Raw genomic sequence first — 23,352 nt, 5'->3', positions numbered from 1 at the left:
AGATTTTTTGTGTGTGGGGGGGAGGTGTTTCCCTGGGGCTTCACATCTTCAGCTATTGATCCATGCCTATCTTTCGGCATCACTATTCTGAACATGACTTGTCTTGAAAACTGCCGGAGGGGGGGGGTCACCTTAACTCTGCTGTTCCTTAAACAGCCCCAACGCATCACTCATTACTCCTGATGCCCAGAATAAGAGTAGTGCCTCACACGACTGTCCTTTAAGACAGGAGTAGTCAACCTGTGGTCCTCCAGATGTCCATGGACTAAAATTCCTATAAGCCCCTGCCAGCAAACACTGGCAGGGGCTTATGGGAATTGTAGTCCATGGACATCTGGAGGACCACAGGTTGACTACCCCTGCTTTAAGACATACTAAGGCCAGTAGGAAACAGCATGATCTCACCAAGGCTCAAATGTGGCTTCCGTGTTTATTTATTTATTTCTAGATTCATTTCCTGCTGCTCTCAGCATGCTGGCTCGCGACAGGTTGTATGTTAAAACCCCGTAATAACAATGCCCTAGCAAATGAGCTGTCCCGATAAAAAGCAAAATTTAAATGGGGGGATCGTTTGCCTGCCTTCTCGACTATTTTTGCCCCACTTCCACTTGCGGATTTATATTACAGCTATTTTAGACTCTGCTTCTAATTTTGTTGCTGACCCGTGCTTAATTTCATGATAAGCCAAATGGGAAGGGTTGGGGAGTCCTGGATTGGGCTGTAAGGAGGGGTCTAAATCTCAAAACTAATGAATAAATACATGGCATCTGAATATCAGACTAATTTTCAAAATTGTTGAATGAAGATCAGGAGAGGGCCGGAATCCCAGCATTCGTTTTTTCTTTGCTCTAAATGAGATTACAGAAACACAAGCAGATGGAATTCTCCATTCCAAAATGAGTTTTAAAAGGAGGGCTGCTAAGAACTGAGATTGTGGAAACATTACATCATCATATAAAGGATCTGAATCCTGGAAGGAGATAAAGGAAAGTTACAAGGGAGACAGTCTAAATATTAAGACTTTAGGTTAGTTAATAAGCTCACTTCCCCATACACAGTGTTAGCCTATACACAGTGTTAAATGATATTCTGAAAATACATTGCGCCTATCACCCTAGGACAACTGATTAGGATGCCTAGCAAGAGAGATCCCTCTCCCTTTCATTGCTCATTCCAAATGTATGTGCAAGTTCTTGAAAGGAAATGAGAAAAGACAATTAAACAAAACCACACAACAACATCAATCTTGATATTGGCAGAGTGAAACACCAAACAGAAATAGCAACTTGTCTAGCTTGGAAAGCAGAAAGATCAAATGTAAGGAGAAATGAGAGAGTAAAAAGGGAAAGGGGGGTGGCCACAAAAAGGAAAGCGGAGGGATGCAGACAAAAGTGAGAAGCTCGGCCTGCAACAGACCCTAAAATTAGTTCCCCTTATTTCATCTTAGCATTAGGTCACATCTAATATCGTGCTCCCATATTTGCGATCCAGGGAAGCCAAGTGATTACACCATTCTTAATTTCTTTTTAGAAGAGCTGGGGAGTTTTGTACCCCCACTTTTTACTACCTGAAGGAGTCTCAAAGCAGCTTATAATTGTCTATTCTTCCTCTCCTCATAGCAGACACCCTATGAGGTAGGTTCTCCAGATTACAGGCCGCTGCTTTTAACTCCACCAAGCTAGGTCTCTGAGCAAGTGGAAGAGTTAGAAAGAGCCAGAGATGGGGAGAAAGGCAGCTAGAGGGGAAGTGGAGGAAGGGATGCCCTTTCTCAGGGGTTTGAGGGTCCTCACTACTACTACTACTACTACTACTACTACTACTACTACTACTACCACCACCAGTACTACTACTACTACTACTACTACTACTACTACTACTACTACTACTACTACTACGTACACAATATTGGAGAAATATTGTTTTATTCGTATTTGTACCATATTGTTTTAATTGTGCTTTGTAATGGCCTTTGGCTATATACAATAAATGTTATTGTATTGTACTGTACTACTACTACTACTACTACTACTACTACTACTAGATAGATAGATTCCATATGCTATTTTATACTTCTCAGGTTATAGATAGATAGATAGATAGATAGATAGATAGATAGATAGATAGATAGATAGATAGATAGATAGATAGATAGATAGATAGATAGATAGATAGATAGATAGATAGATAGATTCCATATGCTATTTTATACTTCTCAGGTTTCCCAAGTCTTCTTCATTAAGGACAGGATATCAGAAGTTAAAAGGCTTCTCACGTTTAAAACCCTGTCCTTTTATTTACAGAATACACACAATTGTTTAAGCACTGCTAGCTGGCAGTTGAGCAAATGTTTTCATCTCACAGTTTTACGATAATAAAGCAATATCTTGCACTGAGAAAAATAATCACCATCATGACAACAAGGCAGCCCTAATTATTGGAATTATTCATAAAATGAGTCATTTGTGTGCTTGAGATAGCAGGACAACAGGGAGGAAGTATTATTGAAAGAGGGCAAAAAGGAGAAACACACAAAGGGGAGAAAAGGGCTTCGTAGGGAGTATGTGAACAAATGCCTTGAAAACAAGCATTCTGAAGGTGATTCTTGTTTCTCATGCAAAGCCCTGCCTATCACATTAATTTGTTTAAAATATTTTTACTATGTAGTCCTAACCTAAGCTTACATGAGGGGCAGGTTACTACAGGGGAAACAGCCAGGGGCCTGCAGGCTGTTCCCCCCCCCCCACCCGGCCCACTTTGGTCATGAATAAGTCTCATTTGCTTTACTTAGGGGAGCACCTTTGTGTTAATGGATGACCCAGCATTTTTCCTATTATCCCATTGCAATAGAATGTATAGGTAGCCACAGTTTTAGTTTCTTATAAATGGGGATTAGACAATTTCATCCCATGTTCTATTGACCCTGAAACTCCAGAAAGAAGAGCTGGGGGTCTTTTATACGCCACTTTTCACTATCTGAAAGAGTCCCAAAGCAGCATACAAACACCTTTCCCTTCCTCTCCCCATAGCTGACATCCTGCGAGGTAGGTGGCGGTGGAGAGAGCTCTAAGAGAACTGCTCCATGAGAGAAGCCCTAAGAGACTTGTGACTAGCCCAAGGTCACCCAACTGGCTGCATATGGAAGAGTGAGGAATCGAACCTGACTCTCCATATTAGGATCTGCCATTCTCAACCACTACATCATGTAGTTACCTTTTGAGTAATCATGATTTGGGGGGAAACATAAACATAAAGCTCAGTCCAGACAAGACTGTGATGCTATTGATCAACGGAGAAGCTGATTTGGGACTACAGGGTCAGCTTATTCTGGAGGTAGTGGCACCACCCCTAAAGGAGCAGGTTCATAGCTTAGACCCTGTCCTGTGGCGGGAAGCTCAGAACTCCTCCGTGGCACATAGTTCCTTTTATTAGTTCCAGCACGTTCACCACCCACTGCCATTCTTCAGAGAGGGTGATCCCATGTGTGCATCAAACATCTGGCAAGCCTCCATACATAGCTGATAGGCTGCACTGAGTTTGGTAGTTCTCAAATGGGGCGTGCCTGGGATTTCAGTAAAGGAAGTTTTTTAAAGCTATTTTTTGCCTGCTCACTGAGGAGTGATTAAAGCCTCTGCCCCAGGCTCAACAAAGGATTTCTTTCCTCAGCAGCAGGGAAGAAGAAGAAGAAGAGTTGGTTCTTATATGCCACTTTCCTCTACCCGAAGGAGTCTCAAAGCAGTTTATAGTCGCCTTCCCTTTCCTCTCCCCACAACAGACACCCTGTGAGGTGGGTGAGGCTGAGAGAGCCCTGACATTCCTGCTCGGTCAGAATAGCTCTATCAGTGCCATGGAGAGCCCAAGGTCACCCAGCTGGCTGCATGTGGAGGAGGAGCGGGGAATCAAACCTGGCTTGCCAGATTAGAAGTACGCACTCCTAACAACTACACCAAGTTGGCTCTCTTGGCTGACCCTGGGCCAGTCTTAGTTCTCACAGAGTTCTTTCAGCCTCACCAACCTCTCAGGTGGAGAGAGGAAGAGTAGGTGATCGTAAGCCTCTTTGAGACTCCTTTGGGTGTTAAAAACTGGAGTATAAAAACCCAGCCATTTTCCTTCAATGTATGGCCAGTTTCCCCTTCCTATAGATCAAAACTCTACAGATCTGATTAGAAGTCAAAGGCCCATGATGGGAAGTGAGAAGGCTGGGGGAACACTCCTTTCTGACAATTTAAAGGAAGCCCACCCACCCCAAATTCCTGCTAACCTACAAGCTGATGGCGTAACATCAGCGGTGTGATGCAGTGGTAAAAAAGGCAAATGCCATTTTGGGCTGTATCAACAGAGGCATCACATCAAAATCACAAGATGTCATAGTCCCATTGTATACGGCACTGGTCAGACCACACCTGGAGTACTGTGTGCAGTTCTGGAGGCCTCACTTCAAGAAGGACGTCGATAAAATTGAAAGGGTACAGAGGAGAGCGACGAAGATGATCTGGGGCCAAGGGACCAAGCCCTATGAAGATAGGTTGAGGGACTTGGGAATGTTCAGCCTGGAGAAAAGGAGGTTGAGAGGGGACATGATAGCCCTCTTTAAGTATTTGAAAGGTTGTCACTTGGAGGAGGGCAGGATGCTGTTTCCGTTGGCTGCAGAGGAGAGGACACGCAGTAATGGGTTTAAACTTCAAGTACAACGATATAGGCTAGATATCAGGAAAAAGTTTTTCACAGTCAGAGTAGTTCAGCAGTGGAATAGGCTGCCTAAGGAGGTGGTGAGCGCCCCCGCACTGGAAGTCTTCAAGCAAAGGTTGGATACACACTTTTCTTGGGTGCTTTAGGATGCTTAGGGCTAATCCTGCGTTGAGCAGGGGGTTGGACTAGATGGCCTGTATGGCCCCTTCCAACTCTATGATTCTATGATTCTATGTAACCCAAATTACAAGAACAGAATAGGTGAGGCAGCGACTTCAACATTGGCCAGACACATTTCTCTTGGGGCGAATAGCATCTTTGGAAAGCCAGCTCTATGAGCTCCCTCAGTTTTTCTAACTCCACCTTCCCAATTCTCCACTCCCAAATATCAAGAAATGTCTCAGTCCGTCTCTCCTTCCTGCAAGACAGGACCCCTTTAAATCTGCCCTAGGATTTCTGCATTTAATTAACAGGGCAGTGCCAAGGGAGCATTACTAATAAAGGGATCATTTTAATAACAAGCCCAAACCGAAATGTCAGCTTACGTGATTGGCCTTTTCCTTTTCTAGCGCTGATGCGGACGGATCAATAGCAAGAGCTTCCAAGGTTGTTTGCTTTCCTCTAGTCTGCCTATCTCCATATTCATCGAAATAAAATGCCAACCAGCCATTGATCCGAGCTACCGCGGCTTCAGCGGAGAGGGGGAAAATAACTCTTCAAATAGTATTTTTATCGCTAATGTCTTCAGACTTCATTGCCAGCCTGAACTGGGAAGACGCAAAATTAAAACACGTTCCCCAAGTGAAGTGATAGGGGATCTCCTTTTAATTACTTTTATTGGCTATCATTCTTCTAGTCATGAAGCCTTCAACAGGTGCTTGGGTGAACTGACTGGGTGGTGAGCAGTTCTGCCCATTTACATTCCAGCGGCTAGAATTATTTATGCAGCAGAACGGCAGTCGGATATTCGTCCGAGTATAGAAGAATGGGATAATAAACTGGCAAAATTAATGTCCTATTTGAAAAACAGGTCATTCTCAAAGCTGGAGGGGAAATGGAAAATCTGTTACGAAAGCAGAAGACAAAGCCAGAATGAGAAGTAACTTAAAATTTAAAATAGGATATAAGTATATATTAAATGTAATATCTGTTCAAGAAGAATGAGAGTAAAATCTGAATATAAATGTATAATGAAACTGAAATTGAATAATATCTTTGATTTTTAATTCGCTTTCTTTTTTAATCTAAGATATTTAATGGGCTTTTATTTTAATGCATTCTGCTGTATTGTCTGTGATGGTAAATATAGATGAGATGTGAGATATGGGATATATAGAAATGATGGAAATAATACAGCGACAAAATAGATTGTTATAAGAACTGAAGAAAGGATTATTGTAAAGACGGAAGAGGAGGAGTAAGAGGATGGGGAGACACCCCCCCTTGCTTGTTTGTTTAATATACTATATAGTAAGTAAAATATTAAATGTTTAATATATTTGTATGTGTGTGTATACACACACACACACAAACACAATATATTAAACATTAAATATTTTACATTTATATATATATATATATATATATATATATAATGTTCAATATATATATATATATAATGTTCAATATATATATATATATATATAATGTTCAATATATATATATATATAATGTTCAATATATTATATAGTAAGTAAAAAATTCCAAAGGTTGGACTCAGGCAGCCTCTCCACTCAATCCCTTCTTACTACATGGTTTCTGCCCAGGCAGATGTCATGATCCCCACATAGCCTTCGTGGAGATTCATTAAAGATTCATTATTTCATAAAACAAATAAGAATGAGCAGACTGTGGCAGTATCCTGGATTCCCAGGGACATGAAAGCAACCCCCCCCCCCCGTACAAATCTCCATCCACCTGCTAATCCAAAGCCTAACATGTTGGGCTTGATCTCATAAGCAAAACAGCAGCTGGGGGAGAGACTCACATTTTTTGGCAAAATCTAATCTAATAGGATTTGGTGATCATCCACTGTTGTCAAGTACAGATGAAGGACTGGAGTCCTTAATGGGCTGGATGAGGTGAACAAGCTGAAATGCCATCCTGATAAGGCAGAAATTCTCTGGGTTAGGAGACAGGCAGACAGGAGACTTCCAATCTCCCCTATCTCTGATAGGGTTACACTCCCCTTGAAAAGCTGGATTTGCCACTTGGGAGTGCTGCTTGCCACAGTAGTCAGCTTTGAAACCAAGTGGCACTTGTCCAGCTCCACATGGTGCATCAACTGCGTCTGTTCCTGAGTCATTGAGATCTAGCCATAGTGATCAATGCCTTAGTTGTCTCTAGGCTGGACTACTGCAATGCACTCTACTTGGGACTACCCTTGAAGAGTTTTCCTAAGCTTCAGCTAGTTCAGAATGCGACAGCTAGATTGTTGGTTGGGGCCGGCCATGGGGAGTTGTTGTTATGTGCGAAGTCGTGTCCGACCCATCGCGACCCCATGGACAATGATCCTCCAGGCCTTCCTGTCTTCTACCATTCCCCGGAGTCCATTTAAGTTTGCACCTACTGCTTCAGTTACTCCATCCAGCCACCTCATTCTCTGTTGTCCCCTTCTTCTTTTGCCCTCGATCGCTCCCAGCATTAGGCTCTTCTCCAGGGAGTCCTTCCTTCTCATGAGGTGGCCAAAGTATTTGAGTTTCATCTTCAGGATCTGGCCTTCTAAAGAGCAGTCAGGGTTGATCTCCTCTAGGACTGACCGGTTTGTTTGCCTTGCAGTCCAAGGGACTCGCAAGAGTCTTCTCCAGCACCAGAGTTCAAAAGCCTCAATTCTCTGACGCTCGGCCTTCCTTATGGTCCAACTTTCGCAGCCATACATTGCAACTGGGAAGACCATAGCCTTGACTAAACGCACTTTTGTTGGCAGGGTGATGTCTCTGCTTTTTAGGATGCTGTCTAGATTTGCCATAGCTTTCCTCCCCAGGAGCAAGCGTCTTTTAATTTCTTTGCTGCAGTCCCCATCTGCAGTGATCTTGGAGCCCAGGAAAATAAAATCTGTCACCATCTCCATTTCTTCCCCATCTATTTGCCAGGAATTGAGAGGGCCGGATGCCATGATCTTTGTTTTCTTGATGTTGAGTTTCAAGCCAACTTTTGCACTCTCCTCCTTCACCCGCATCAACAGGCTCTTTAGTTCCTCTTCACTTTCTGCCATTAGAGTGGTATCATCTGCATATCTGATGGGGAGTATATGTCCCCAGTTTTACAGCAATTACACTGGCTACTGGACCTCCTGAGCACAATTCAGAGTGTTGGTTTATAGCCCTACAGTCCTGGCTTGGGACCAGGCCATTGGAAGGACCCTCTTCTCCCATATGTACCTGCCCAGGAATTAAGATCAGGGGGAGATGCCTTCCTGTTTGTCCCACCAATTAAAGACACGCATTTGGTGGTACATAAGAGAGGGACTTTTCCATGCCAACCCCACAATTATGAGACAAACCCCCCCCCCTTCCAGGAGATGTGCCTGTCCTCCTCAATGTTGATCTGCAAGAGTCTACCTCACAGGGAGCCTGTTGTGGGGAGAGGAAAGGTAGGTGATTATAAGCTGCTTTAGGACTCTTTTGGGTAGTAAAACCAGCTCTTCTTTTTATACTGTGGAAAAACTGTTGGTCTTCAAGGTACTACTAAGATCCACCCTGCAGGTGATAATATCCTAAAACAACTGAAAACTGGCTTCAATTGGCAATGTAAACATACCTCAAGTGCTGTAAACATTTTGTCATCCTTTTTTTTCCCCTAAAAGACCTCTGACCTTTAGATAATTAGAGAACCACATATTTCACCCCCATACTTTTAAGTACCAAGAAAGGTCTGCCATTTCATTGATGACTACTCATTCTGTCTTCTAATTCCTGAAGCCCAAGGAATGCACGGAGCTGTCTACGGACTACATCGAAGCACGAGTCTTCACGTGAACTCAAGAGACCTGTGTTGCTATGATTTATTTATTTAGTTATGCAGTCTTAGACTAGAATGTGATTCAATGATCTGTCTACTCAACTCGAAGCATACTGATATCATCTTTTCCATATGAGACTCAAAGAACTTGTCCCTTTATTTACCTTGATGATAGTTGGCTGCATCACCTGCTCTAAAAGCTCTTTAGAATTCCCAGTGCTGAGATCTATTAATGGCAATTAATTCATTATATGTTAACCTGAAATGTTCAGTTACTACACCAGTGAAGCTGCCTCAAACTGAGTTAGAACACTGGTCTACTACAGTAGCAAACTCTGGATCTCCAGAGTGTCTGATAGTCACCGGCACCTGCCAAAGTCACCAGCACCTTTACTTGACCAAAGTCCCAGAATCCCCTGTGAGGAGCTGACCTCACGTTGCCTTGCTCATTCCCCCCCCCCTTTGGATTCCATATTCTGGGGCCATCTGGCTCCTTATCCTGTGCCCAGTTGTTGTGGCTGTGTCTTCCTGCCTTGAGGTGTCAACTCTAAACCTTACTACCCTTTGATGATAAGAACTGTTCTGTGTGAAACTGAATTGTGCACAGAAAGGGGGGGATTTTGCTTCTATAATTACTCTACATTTTTTGCTTGCCTTCATTTTCAGCAACACAAGAGTCTGGTGAAGCCACCTGTACGCTCTAGAATAAACTGCTAAGTTTCTAGCTCAAACTTTCGAGTTTGCCTTTTTTGGGTGGAGGGGCATGGGGGCAGACCTGCTATGTAACATGGCACAGGGTCACCTACCACCCAGTACTTTTAAAACTGGAATGACAAGGAATTGAACTGGGGATGCATGTAAAACATGCATCCCATTTCATGAATGTGAAACAGGTCCCATTCTGCATTGCTTGCTGGAACAAGGAACAGAAATGGCTCTCAGCATAAAATCTTGCCGGTGCATTTTCACATGGCAACTTGACGGCAGCCATTCAAACCCAGGGCAAGGTGGCCATTTGGGTTTACCCAGTCTAGTAATCCTCATAATTTTATCAAAGTCAAATATCTGGAAAATGCAGTGAGGAAGAAGAAGAGTTGGTTTTTATACCCTGCTTTTCACTTCCCCACAACACACACCCTGTGAGGTAGGAGGGGCTGCGGGAGCTCTGAGAGAACTATGATTGGCCCAAGGTCACCTAGCTGGCTGCATGTGGAGGAGTGGGGGATCAAACCCAGCTCTCCAAATTAGAGTCCACCACTCTTAACCACTGCACTACTCTGGTTCTCAGTAGAATTTTTTCCACTTTTGACCCCCTTGTATCCTTTAAGCAAAAGGTCTATTCTACGACAGACTGAATATGACATTATTTTGATTTTAATGGGGAAATACAATTTCATGACCTTTCGTTTTGGTGACATGTTGGCATGGATTGCTAACTAATCAGACAGATCCTAGAGAACACAGATTATGCAAAGCCATCTGTGCAAAGGATAAAAGATCACTGGTTTTTATTTGGTATTTTTTGTCTTTGTCAGGGTTATGCCATTCTAAGGCACACATTGCCAGTTTGGGGCATTTATAATTACCGGTGCCAAGGACTTTGTGGCTTGCATGTTTGGCTTAGAAATATACCATTTCTGATAGCCATGCTTGCACCAATCTCTTTCCTTCACCATCGCTTCACCCAGGCAGCTGCTGTAATGCTCTGCAGCTGTGTGACAGCTGTGGCGGACGAGTTTCATTCCTCTCCACCTCGTGGCATCTTTGACATCTGTGCAGTAGGTGAAACTGATTCCCCCCCAGGGTGGTGGAGAGCTGCATCAGGTAATTAAATGATACAAGGGTGAGAAATGATGGTGGCGATGAATCAACTCACAGCGGACTTACAGGGACTCTGCAGGTTTTCCAAGGCAAGAGACGCTCACGGGTGGCTGGTCATTGCTTGTCCACCTGGGCTTCCTTGGTAATCTGCCATCCAAGCACTAACTAGGGTTGACTCTGCTTTGCTTCTGAGTTCTGATGGGATCGGGCCATTTGAAAATGCACATGCATGAAAGAAGGTCAATAACATGGGTTTCGATGCAACCAAATGGCAAAAGTTATTTTGAAATGGTGCTTTGTTCATAATTGCTGGCTGGCTGAACTGATTTGCTGAAGCATCCTTTAAACAGTAGGCTGTCTAGTAACATCCACCAGGATTTATGAGGAGGCTCAAGGTTGAAATGCCATTGGCTGCACTGCATTCTACTGTGTGACAAGGGACACAGTATAGTGTCATATCTCTTCCACTTACTAGCTCCAGATTTACGAAAAGCCTGTATGCTGGCTTTCTTAACCAGAATTTCCTCAAACCCTGGGGGTTTCTTGACAACAACTCTGGAAGGATTTACTGAATGGGTGAGAGAATTAATTTTTAAATATATTTTTAAAAATGTGTTCAATCTTTATCGAGGGATATGACCATATTTGGCCAAGTCAACCCACCGACCCCTCCCAAAATGGCCAGTGATGGGTCTGGAGAGGGTGGGAAGAGGAGGGCCCCTGGGTGGGAGTGTACACAGCTATGCTTCCCAACCATATTCTGTACAAACCCATCACTTCTGGAGTTTCCTGAAGCCTGAAGAATGTTTCAGGGGTTTCTTCAAGGTAGAAAAGTTGAGAAAGGCTGGTTTAATGTATTACAACCCCATGAAAAAATAGGAATTATCCAGGCTATTCAAAAACCAATAAAGAATTCTTTAATTTCTTATTATGGTTATCCAAATAATAGTAAATATTCTTAATCATCGAAAATAATTACAAACAATCAAAACGGGTTCCCAGGTAAACTCTCCATTTTCCTTGGCTTAAGGTATTGCCTTCTGCTTTCTACATGGCACATTTAACTTCATATTTGGGTGGATTTTGCCCCTATGGACAACGAGAGATAGAATTGCTAGCTTGTTTCCTTTTGTAATTGGCCTTTTTACTTCTAATTTTTGTCTTAAACTTCTTGGGTCACTGTTTGATAATGGAAAATTTCAATCTGATGACGTGAAGGTCGTTTTCCTCATGTCTAGTCAGAATCCAGGGGTGAAACTGTTGCCCGGTTTTTGCTATTGGCAATGAGGTATCGTGAATAGAATGTACTATATTTTAAGGCTTTTATTTATTTACTAGTAATCAAGCCCGCTGTAATCACAATACAGCGGGCGCTAGATTTTTTTCTCGCGGCCGGCAAGTCGTCAGGCTGCCGGCATGCGGGACATGGCGGCCTGACGCGTCAGAGGCGCTTTGCGCCTCCCGACACGTCAGGCCGCTGGCCAGGGAGCACCCGCCAGCCGCGCTGTGCGCGGCTGGTGGGTGCTCCCTGGGCAGCGGGGCGGGAATCAGAGGGGCCAATCGGCAGGTGCTTCGCACCTGCCAATTGGCCCCTCCGATGGTCTGTCTGGAGGAAGGGGCCAATCGGCACCCTTCCTCATCCTGGACAGAGCACGCCCTAACTCCTCCCCCCAAGCCCTTATGGCTTTATTTAGTCCGTGGTGGCCGCGGCGTCGCAGGCGGGGATTAAGATATTCATATTTAAATTTTTAGACTGCCACTCCCGGAACCAACAAGCTTGTGACGGTTTACATTACATCTAAAAAACCCCATAAAACAATACCCATACGAATCCAAGAGGGCGGTGAAATCACAACTACAGGATAACAGACTTCACCCCCACCCACCCCCACCCCAATACCATTTGTGTTGTAAACATAACCAATTCCCTCAACTATATTGTTTTTGTATGCCAATAAAGGCTTTGCTATGCTATTGTTTGAATATGTGGAAAGTAGCCTGTCAAACAGGTTCAAGCTGCTCATTAAGAGCCAAACTGCTTGGTGGAAAAAAATCAGCTTTGTATTCATTACCGGTGAGCATAACACACAAGGGTTCAAACATCCATATTTACCTTTCACTCTCCAAGTATAGGACAAATGTTCGTGCTCTACTTTATATAACATTTAATTTCAGTTTCTTGGCCAACTTCAACATCTGTCCTAGCAGGTTCTTCCTTTTGATGTACATGCTATCCTTAAGATATAAATATGGTATTTATAATGGGCACATTTAAAATATTCATGAAAAAAACAATTTGCAAACAGCTCATCAAGACTCAACAGAAATGGCCAATTTACTGAAGGGGGGGGGGAAGGTGTGAAAATTGCCCTGTCTTTGATCTCACTCTAGTGCCAAAGTTTACACTTATAAGAACAAAAATTGCCTCTCGGTTTTGTAATCCTAATTGCTTCCAAATCCAAAAGTGCCTCTTTTGTCATCTCTAAATAAATCAGGACGTGTCTTTTGAGCATTGTGCTCACTAGTGAATGGATGGAAACAGGTGTTCTTTACTTACTGCAATGCATGCTCTAACAACTGAAGCCACCAATGAAATTACTTACTGCAATGCATGCTCTAACAACTGAAGCCACCAATGAAATTTTGGCAGCCTTTGGAAGAGAACTAACAACTGATAAATAGGCATCTTCCATTGATTGACTGTATTGTTTTACAAGAACTAACAACTGATAAATAGGCATCTTACTTTGATTGACAATGTTATTATACAGGTCTTATTTTGGTTCTTTTATTGGCTGCTGTACATATCTTACGTTTGATGAATGAGTGTGTTTCATAATCAGACCTCTGAAGAAGGCCCTACATGGGCCGACATATGTCAGGTCTACAGTTGAGTTATATAGTGCATATTAAACTGTTCTTGCAATAGCCTATGGGCTGTGTTTTTAATTTTTAAAGTTTTTAAGTTGTGCACAATAAAAGCCATATAATTTTGTAATTAACTGATGCTATATAGGCACTCAGCCTTTGAAGAAGAAGAGTTGGTTCTTATATGCCGCTTTTTCTCTTCCAGAAAGAATCCCAAAGCAGCTTACAATTGATTTCCCTTTCCTCTCCCCACAACAGACACCCTGTGAGGGAGGTGAGGCTGAGAGAGCCCTGATATTACTGAAGAAGAGTTGGTTCTTATATGCCGTTTTTCTCTACCCAAAGCGTAGGTTTTTCTCTACCCTATCTCAAAGCGGCTTATAATCACCTTCCCTTTCCTCTCCCCACAACAGATACCCAGTGAAGTAGGCAAGGCTAAGAGAGCCCAGATATTAATGCTAGGTCAGAACACCTTCATCAGTGCTGTGAGGAGCCCAAGGTCACCCAGCTGGCTGCATGTGGAGGAACAGCGGGAATCAAACTTAGCTTGCCAGACTAGAAGTTGGTGCTCTTAACCACTACTCCAAGCTGGCTCTTTTCATTTGTTTTCATTTGGGTTTTGTGGCTTCGGATGAACACAGTTGACTTTAAACTGGTTAGTTACCAATAGTGCAGGTGTAAGTGATTGGCTGCTCAGCCGTCAGAATTCTCCTGTTGGAAGAACAGAAAACATGTTGCTACTCACCTTGATTCTTTGGATTTGAGGGGAAGTGGGATCAGACTTGCTTCCCGACCGCAGCCATCAGCTGTGAGGTTCAAAGAGCTGGCAGCTATTTTAGCAATCCCTTTTGCTTAGTCCCACAGAAGCCCATTCACTGGGAGGTTGAGTGGCTGATGGCCATTTCAAACCCTCCATTTTGTTTTCCTCCATTCAGATGGTTGATGCTATCATACAACGTGGGATTCACGCATTCGTTGTTGTTGTTGTTGTTGTTGTTGTTAGGTGCAAAGTCGTGTCTGACCCATCGCGACCCAACACACATCCATACTTTGTATCAAACCACAGTTAGCATGGAGCATAATGAACAGAAAAGGCCAAAGTTGTAGTCTAGGTTCCCAGTCCGGAACTCACTAACGAGCCACAGTTTGCTGGACAGCCTGCATCCCAACATCCCACTAGATGGTAGTTCAACCATACGGAGGAGTCCAAGGAAATAAAGTAATTGTTTTTTTAAACAAAATTTAATCACTGAAGGCCTTGGAGAGGAAGAAAGGTAGAATTAAATTGCACTAGTGAGAGAGAAAGAGAGAAACAAATAACCATTTACAGTCTGTGGTTTATGGTGACAACTCAAGGAAGCTGTTCTTTCGTACACAAAGGGATTTCCCTCATTTCATGGGAGGCAGGCTTCTGCATCTCTTTGCAGAAATATCTGAGTGAGTCACAAAAAGGGAAAACTAGACAATGCTTTACTCTAAGACATCAATGCACCCTTCCCGGTACTCCTCTGCTTTGATAGGATGGCACAGGTGATGATTATTTGCAAGGGGGACGGTTAGATCTTGTTCATCCAATCTAGCCATACAGCTGGATGAACATGATAGCTGGAGGGAAGGGGGGTTAGAGATGTCTTTTAGAGAGAGATGTCTGTATTATGATAATGCTGTGAACTAGCAGTGAAAGTGTTTCAAATTATTATTATTATAGTTACAGTGATTTTCCGCCCTATCTCATAAGATTCAGGGTGGATTACGATAGGATAAAAACATATACAATTGTATACACAATTGAGATTTAAAATAAAAATCCATTAAATCATAACTATTAAAGCAAGAATTAAATTAATTGCCTGCTCTTCTATCATGGGAGGGGGGGAATCATAAAGATGCACTTCAGTTGGATGATGGATTCTGACAGTTTGAGAGTTTACAGCTGCCTTTCTCAACCTTTTTACTATTGAGACGTCCCTGAAACATTCTTCAGGCTTCGAGAAACCCCAGGTCAGCAGATCACACCTCCCTGTCACACCCCTGGAAGTCACAGTTCACTCAGACACTCCCACTGGATGAGACATCACACTCTGTCACCTCACCTCTCCCAATGCCAGAAATGACCCAGCAGCCTACTCTGCCGGGCCAGGAACTGGGCTAGGGCAGGCATCCACTGCCACTCCGTCAATGAAGTTAAGCTAAAATGAGAGTACTTACTTCTCTGGTCTCTAGTCACTGCCATGTGTGACAAGCCTTGGCCAGCAAGGATTTTTATGACAAGGGCCCCTTCCCTTTCCACCCCCTCCAAGCCCATCATTGGCCATTTGGGGAGGGGGTCAACATTACCATATATGGTCATATCACGATAAGTTTTTTTAATTGTATATATATATAATCAGTGAAACCCTTCCACGACCATTGAGAAACTCCAGGTTTCACAAAACTCCTGTTAAGAAAGCCTGCTTCACAGTAACTATCACAGCCTACTGATCTAGAAATGTCTGCTCATTCAAATTTTATATCTCTCTCCCTCCATTGTTCTATCATCAATCTCTGATTCCTGTCACCAGAAAGAACATTGGAAGAACCGTGATCCTTCTGAATAACTTTGCCTAAAACACACAAGGCATTCTGTGCAATCAAATGGGGAAATTGCCTACCTAATATTGCTAGTTTAATTAATGATGAAAAACACACAATCTTCAAGCTAATAATGCAAAGACTAGAAGACCACGATGTTGAATCAGTGGGCTGATCAATCTATAGGGTATGCTCACCTAGTTATTGGGATATCCCTTTGTTATATAAATCAATGCCAGTTATTTACACATACTAGACATCTACCCTCTTAAAAGAGTCTTTCTTTTAGTCTGGCTTAATATCTTTCCTTCGAACTCATCTAGAGGCCGATTTTTCCAAATTCGATTTAACAAAATAATTGATTTAACAACACCCTGGATACATCAAAGCATTTATTGTTTGGTAGTCCTAAGTTTTTGAAATATCAACATTCCCTAGGTGATTATATAAAGAAACTGAAATATGATTGTGTAGAAGAGAAGCATCTGGTTAAAATCATGAGAAAGACCCATCAGCTATTTTTTGGGATAGCCAAAATTTTGAATAAACTTCCATTGATGGAGACTGTTGGTAACAAATAAGGTACTATTACTATTACTGTTATCCTATATGCCCTTGCCTTTTAACTTTATTCATGAGCCTCAGTGGAGGGTGGTATACCAATGCAATGAATGAATGAATGAATGAATGAATGAATGAAATTATGGATGTACTTTTTAATGCCAATTTTCTGAATCTAGTTGCAGAGATAACCAACCTGATGCTCACATATTACTGATGACAAATAAATATGCTTGTAAGGGAAAAGTTTGAACTCAAGATGGAAAGTGCCTATAAAGTCTGGCAGCCCACCCCCCTTTCCAAATGTAGGCCTTTCTTCATATCTTAGGATTTTTAGCACACTGACGAAATATAAAAACTCCACAGAGAAATGAGAGCCTCAAGGGGAAATGCAGCAAGAATTGGTCCCATGGCAGATAATGGAACCCCCCCTCCCCCTCATCATTAGATCTTGACAGCTGCCAGGCATAAACTCCCAATGGTATCCTAAGATATTTTCACTTTACTTGCTATGAAGACGCACATTAAGCAATTTAATGATCTGTCAGACACAAGGGACTTGTACAAAAAAATTAACATCAGTCTAATGTATGATATGTAAGGAGCTTAGAGATCCCTAATATGTACCAATTAAAAAGAATATGATTGTTAACATGATAAAGCTGTTCTCTGCTTTGCCCCCCCCCCCAACTTGTTTCCTAACAGAGAGTGCCCTATTGCTGCTGCAAGTCCCACCTGGTGTTTCCTGCTTCCGAGTAGGACTCTTTCACTGGGCCCAGTGTGGTCCCCGGGCTCTCTGGCAGCTACCAGAGGGTCCAGCATTGAGCCCTGGGTTTTCTGTCAGCTACTGCCAGGCCTAGGGCAGCCCCTGAGCTCACCACAGGCTGCACCGCTGACAGCAGCATGCCCAGTAAGACTCCTGGGTTTGGGTGGCAGCATGCCGAGCACGGCTGTCACCAGGCCCAGCATGCACTGAGCTGCCACTGGGTCCAGAGCAGCTTCTCGGCTGTATGACCCCCCCATTGGCTGTCCCCATCCACAGATTTATGTATCCACAGATGGGGCCACAGGAGGTTAATAGTATATAGATTTTTTTTTACAGTAACAGTAGTTTAGCTGTGGAACTGGTTGCCTAGGGAGGTGGTGATTTCCTTCTCAGTGGCAGTCTTCAAGCAGCAGGGATGCTTTTGGCCAGCCTTTCTCAACTGTTTGCCATTGAGAAACCCTTTGAAACATTCTTCAGGCTTCGATAAACTCCAGAAGTGGTGCAACGTTGTAGAATACGGTTGGGAAGCAGAACTGTGGACACACTCATATGGGGTCCCGCCCCTCCCACCTCCTCCAGGCCCATCATTGGCTATTTTGGGAGGGGGAAGCAGACTGACATGACCATATATGGTCATATCTCTCGATAAATGTTTAATAAATTTTAAAATATATTAAAATTAATTAACTCCCACCCATTTAGGAAACCCTACCTGGGCTGTCAAGAAACCCCAGGGTTTCCTGAACCCCCAGTTGAGAAAGCCTAATATAAGCTGATCCTGAATGGTTTATTCCTTCCGCCGCTATGATTCGGCGAACGAGTGGGCACCTGGAAATGCATTGCCCATGGGAAAAGTATTCTAGACCAGGGGTGGGCAAACTTGGGCCCTCCAGATGTCCATGGACTACAATTCCCATGGGCTCATGGGAATTGTAGTCCATGGACATCTGGAGGGCCACAGTTTGCCCACCCCTGGTCTAGTAGTTCTGACTACTTGTGGGAAGAGATGTGTTTGGAAAGAAACGCACAATCTGCCTAAGAGAATCCAAGAAACTGAAAGGCACAGCCAAATCTATTTTTGTGTGGAATCAGAAACTAAAAGAGCATCATAATTCATACAAATATATTGATAGATACGTAGAAGAAATGAAGCTTTCATTACCAACTATTCTGGTATATGTTCCTTGGCATGCCAGGGGGGGAAACAGAAGAAGGAATGTCTCCAAGAGACACAGACAGTTCTTCTGAGCACACCACAAGAGAGGCAGGCATCAAGGAATTTTTGCTGTGGTTTATAATCAAGAAGAGAGAGAAGAACTAGTTTTTATACTACCCCCTTTTACTACCAGAAGGAGTCTCCAAACAGCTTACAAGCACTTTCCCTTCCTCTCCCCAGAACAAACATTCTGTGAGGGGGGGGCTATTTGAGCTCTGAGAGAACTGCCTCATGAGAACAGCTGGTTCTCAAGCCCGGTTCTCCAGATTAGCATCTGCGGCTCTTTAGCCACCACACCATGCTGGTGCCCACTTCAACACAATTCATTAGGGCCATACAATAAGGTCATATCTCCTTAAGAATATGTTCTAGCATATTTGGGTCAGTGCTCCAGGTCTAGAACAGTGAACCTGAAGGTGTATCCCAAGCCTATCAAGTTCAACATTGCGAGAAAAAGCTGTCTCAGCATTTTGGCAGCAGACTAAGGAAGGACACCAGAGTAAAACACAACCACCTTAGAGAACGCTACATATATCCTCTCCTGTGGGCGAGCAAGGTCCACGGTCCCTCGACAGGAGTGCACTCTCTTTTACTGGATCACAATCCTCAAGTAACCGAAGGCCGCCATTTTCTCCAGAACTGATCTCTGAAATTGTAATGGATCTCCAGGCCCCAAATGGATGCATACAGTGTACAACTGGATACAGACAATACGTACAGTGTGCTTCATCAGTCATCAGAGAAACACTGGGACCCAGTAGGGATAGCCAAGGGGCCTCCCCACCACCCCCACCCCCAATGCTCAGGAAGTCATTCCTAAGGATGGAAATGTTGAAGACGGACAACCATACAAACACTCTCTCCCCTGTGTTCTAAACTGGGCTGTTGCAGGGCTGTTGTGGGCATTCCAAGACGTGTGGCTGGAGTCTGGTAGTTTTATCCCCTGACATTTTGCCAGTACCTGTGGCTGGCGTCTTCAGAGGCAGGACACGGTAAGAGAGGCATTCCTCCAGGCCAAAGTGGGGAGTCTGTGAACAGCTGCTGGGCATTTTATCCGTTTTATTCACACAGTCCACACTTGAGCCTGGAGAGGTCCCTATCTTGCCGTGTCCTACCGAAATGTCAGGGACAAACTACCCAGCCATGGCCATGCAACCCCCTGAATACCCACAAAAGCCAGTTGACTCTGTCCATGACAACCTTCAACGATCTCTGCATGGGCTCATGGCCTGGAAGAGAAGCCCATTTTGCCTGTAGCCTGCGTGTTCACCGTGAACTCTGTTCTATCCTTATCCTAATATATTTTCCACTGCTGTTCTTGTTGCTTTTGTTACATTATAAAAATGCATTATCTCCTTGGTGCCATCTCCAGGAGGTCTATCCTGCAACTGCATTGATTTCTTCCCCTCTAAATGCAGTGCTATTATTAGAACCAATTGTTGTCTGCAAAAAGCATTACTACTTATTTTTAAGTTGGAAATAATCCATTAGAGGGGGGGGGGGGGGATGTACCGAAGCTTCCTGGAAAAGTGTGCTCATGACACCTTGTAATGTATCGAGCTGATCTGAGTGATACTAATCACCAAATGATGCTCCAGTGCCATCTATTAAAACAGTTAATACCCATCACACAGGTTAGGTTTGCTATGGTGATACGGTTGGCGAAGAGGTCTGGGTAAAACTGTCCCATCCCTTAAACAGCAGCTCAATATGTGGAAAGGAGTCACTGAAGCTCTTGGTGGCACCAAGGTAAAATCACACACCATTTGGGAAACACCACCCCGCCTGACCTAATCCCCCTATAATTCAAGGAGGAAATAAAACTGCAAATAGCTGAGCAGAGCGGGATAATCCCATCTCATTCCTTTCCAAGCCAGCGGCTAGCCAGTTGAGAACAGCCGGATGTGATAAAGGACAGAAATTCTGTCCCTTTAATAGTTGATTAGATGACCCAAGTGCGGCTTATCAAGGGTCACCGGAAGGCAAAAAACAAACAAACCCACTGGCTTATCATTTAAAGTCATCTTCTGTTGTGCTGTGCTAGGTCAAGTGGCTTGAGGTCGACTATATAACTAAGCACATGGTCACCGTTTACAAAGTATGCTTCAGTACCGGGCAGGGATGCCAGTCCTCTGGTGGGAACTGGAATCCCCCTGGAATTACAGCTCATCTCCAGGCTAAAGAGATCAGTTCCCCTGCAGAAAATGGCTGCCCGGGAGGGTCGACTCCATAGCTTTGTATTCCACTGAGGTCCTTTCCTACCCCAAATCCCGCCCATTTGCAACTCCTCCCCCAAAGTTTCCACGTATTTCCCAATCCAATCTGGGTGCTGGCAACGCTGTATGCTAATTTGCACTTTAGTCAACACGAGGAATTCCCAGTTTTATCACAGGTGTCATTGTTGCCCATTCTGCCATTCAGCCCCTTGGGCAGGATAAGAGGGCCTCTAGCCACCCCCACTTCCCCCAAAAAAGCCATGCTTCAATCCACATGAGAGTGAGGGAGAGAGCCAGGGAGGGTAGCCGTGAACTGCTGAGAGCGCTTTCGTATGGTTCCACGGTTGCTATAGAAACTCCTTCCTTTGTTTGTACATATTCAAAGCAGTCTGCTCTTTAGGCAGCACAGATAAAGTGAAGATTTCGGTTCCTGGGAAAGAAAACCTGCCTGTATTTTTGCAAATCCTTATCGTTTTAGGAGGTCTGTGAAATTACTCCCAGCTGTTATCTCCCACCCACTCCGAACCGTCTCCCAATTTGGTAGTTAAGAAACTGCTGGGACACACAAAGTTTGGTCTCACTGGGTACTTTCCCGCAGATATTGCATCCAATTAGAAAAGTTGTGAAACCATAAGCGTCTGAGGAGGCTGCAGTTTGGGCACAAGTGAAGCAGTGGTAGATCGGACTGCCAGGTGGGAGGGAGGCTGTAACCAGCCGGTACCTCAGGAGAGAGAATCGGCTCTTCTCAGACCATTTTAATATCTTAGCAGGAAAACTTCAGCTAGGTCAGGGGTGGCCAAACAGTAGCTCTCCAGATGTCCATGGACTACAATTCCCAAGAGCCCCTGCCAGCTAGCAGGGCCTTGTGGGAATTGTAGTCCATGGGCATTTGGAGAACCACAGCTTGGCCACCCCTGAACTATGTGCCCTAAGTTGCTTCTACCCCTGGTGAAATTTACTACAGGGATTGCAGATCTGGCACTAAATGGCGTAAGAGGAGATGGTGCCCATGGATTGAATTTAAAATACAGGGTTCTTCTTCTGGAAGGGGGGATTCTTTATGGAAGAACCCATAACCCCATCTTTACAAAGTGCCTGTAGGACATCTGATGCTACACAGCTGAAGATCAAAAGATTTTTTTTAAAAAAAATTACAAAGAGTGATTTGTGCATGACAGATTAGTCCAGCTGTTTGCGATCAGAGGCTGGCAGAGAAGAGCACTTAGAAAGTCCTTCCAAATGTTTATTCCGTTGACAATTTTATTTGTTTTGAGGAAGCCAGGAAATCAACCCATGTTGAGTTTTTTTCTAGCTTAGGTAGCTTCTGCTGAATTTCAGTCGGTTGAACTTTCATGGCTCAGAAAATATGGAAATACAATGTGCTTTCCCAAGCTTCTTTGAATAAAGGTAAAGGTAAAGGTATCCCCTGTGCAAGCACCGAGTCATGTCTGACCCTTGGGGTGACGCCCTCTAGCGTTTTCATGGCAGACTCAATACGGGGTGGTTTGCCAGTGCCTTCCCCAGTCATGACCGTTTACCCCCCAGCAAGCTGGGTACTCATTTTACCGACCTCGGAAGGATGGAAGGCTGAGTCAACCTTGAGCCGGCTGCTGGGATTGAACTCCCAGCCTTATGGGCAAAGCTTTCAGACGGCTGCCTTACCACTCTGCGCCACAAGAGGCTTCTTTGAATACTTGATGGCTTTTTAAAAAAATTTCAACATGAGGAAGAAGAGATATCTACAGGGCTGGGAGCCATGACGAATTTCCTTAGCAAGTTCCATTGTATGCAGAGCTCCCTACAGCACAGTGCAGCTCTCAAGGTAACAACCTGCTCACAGTTCTTATAGGTTGGTAGACCTCCTTGAGTGAAAGGTGTAAAACTGGGGCACCCAATATTGTTGAGCCTGTGAGCACACTTAGAACACGGAGAATGGTCACCAGCACAAAATGGCTGCCATGGAGATCTAGGACCAGTTACAAAATGGCTGCCATGGGGTAATGGACCAGCAGTAATATGCCAAGCATCCTTCACCTATGAATTCAGTTCCTGGTTTCTCCTGCTCCGGTAAAGTGGAGGAAAGCCTGCACTGGCTCTTTGCTAGGGTTGCCCGCTCCAGGTTGAAAAATACCTGGAGATTTGGGGGATGGAGGCTGACAAAGGCAGGGCTTGGGGAGGGGAGGGATTTCAATGGAGCATAAACATCACAGAGTCCACCTTCCAAGGCAGCCATTTTCTCCAGGCGATTGCTTTCACCTGGAGACGAGTTCTAATCCCAGGAATTCTCCAGCCACCACCTGGAGGTTGGCAAATAAACTCTTTCCTTTGAAGCAGAAGCAAAGGGGCTTCACCTGGCAGGTGCCACAAAGGGGATCGCCACCTGTGTAGCTTCCATCTTTGATGGTACTGGGGGGGTGGAGTGTAATCACAAATGGAAGTGAACTATAATAAATTATAGTTTATTATGTTTATATGCAGAAGGATGGATTTTACCTGCAGCATCTAATTTGCAACATTCTGCCATTTGCAGTGGTTTTTTTCACAGTCATTAGTACCAAAGAATTGCTTCACTTCATAAGAGCTGTCAGAGGATATGACCTATATTGGAATGAAGTGTATTCACAAACAAAGCTCAGAGGAGCATGTAGATTTATGAGATGCTATTTGTTTTTAAACCTATATCTTTC

General features: G+C 43.9%; 1 protein-coding gene and 1 long non-coding RNA gene across 8 annotated transcripts in view; one reads left to right on the top strand and one right to left on the bottom strand.

Annotated features, from left to right (window-relative positions):
• The window catches only part of KCNH7 (potassium voltage-gated channel subfamily H member 7), a 372,812-nt gene that overhangs the window by 292,567 nt on the left and 56,893 nt on the right, over positions 1–23,352 (bottom strand). The window lies entirely within an intron of this gene.
• LOC143829294 (uncharacterized) lies at positions 21,038–22,489 on the top strand. Its single transcript, XR_013228059.1, has 3 exons — positions 21,038–21,146; positions 21,978–22,056; positions 22,346–22,489. It is a non-coding gene; the product is annotated as an uncharacterized LOC143829294 (long non-coding RNA).

Source organism: Paroedura picta, chromosome 2, assembly GCF_049243985.1.
Source record: "Paroedura picta isolate Pp20150507F chromosome 2, Ppicta_v3.0, whole genome shotgun sequence".
Lineage (NCBI taxonomy): Eukaryota > Metazoa > Chordata > Lepidosauria > Squamata > Gekkonidae > Paroedura > Paroedura picta.
This window is presented reverse-complemented; position numbering and strand designations above follow the sequence as displayed.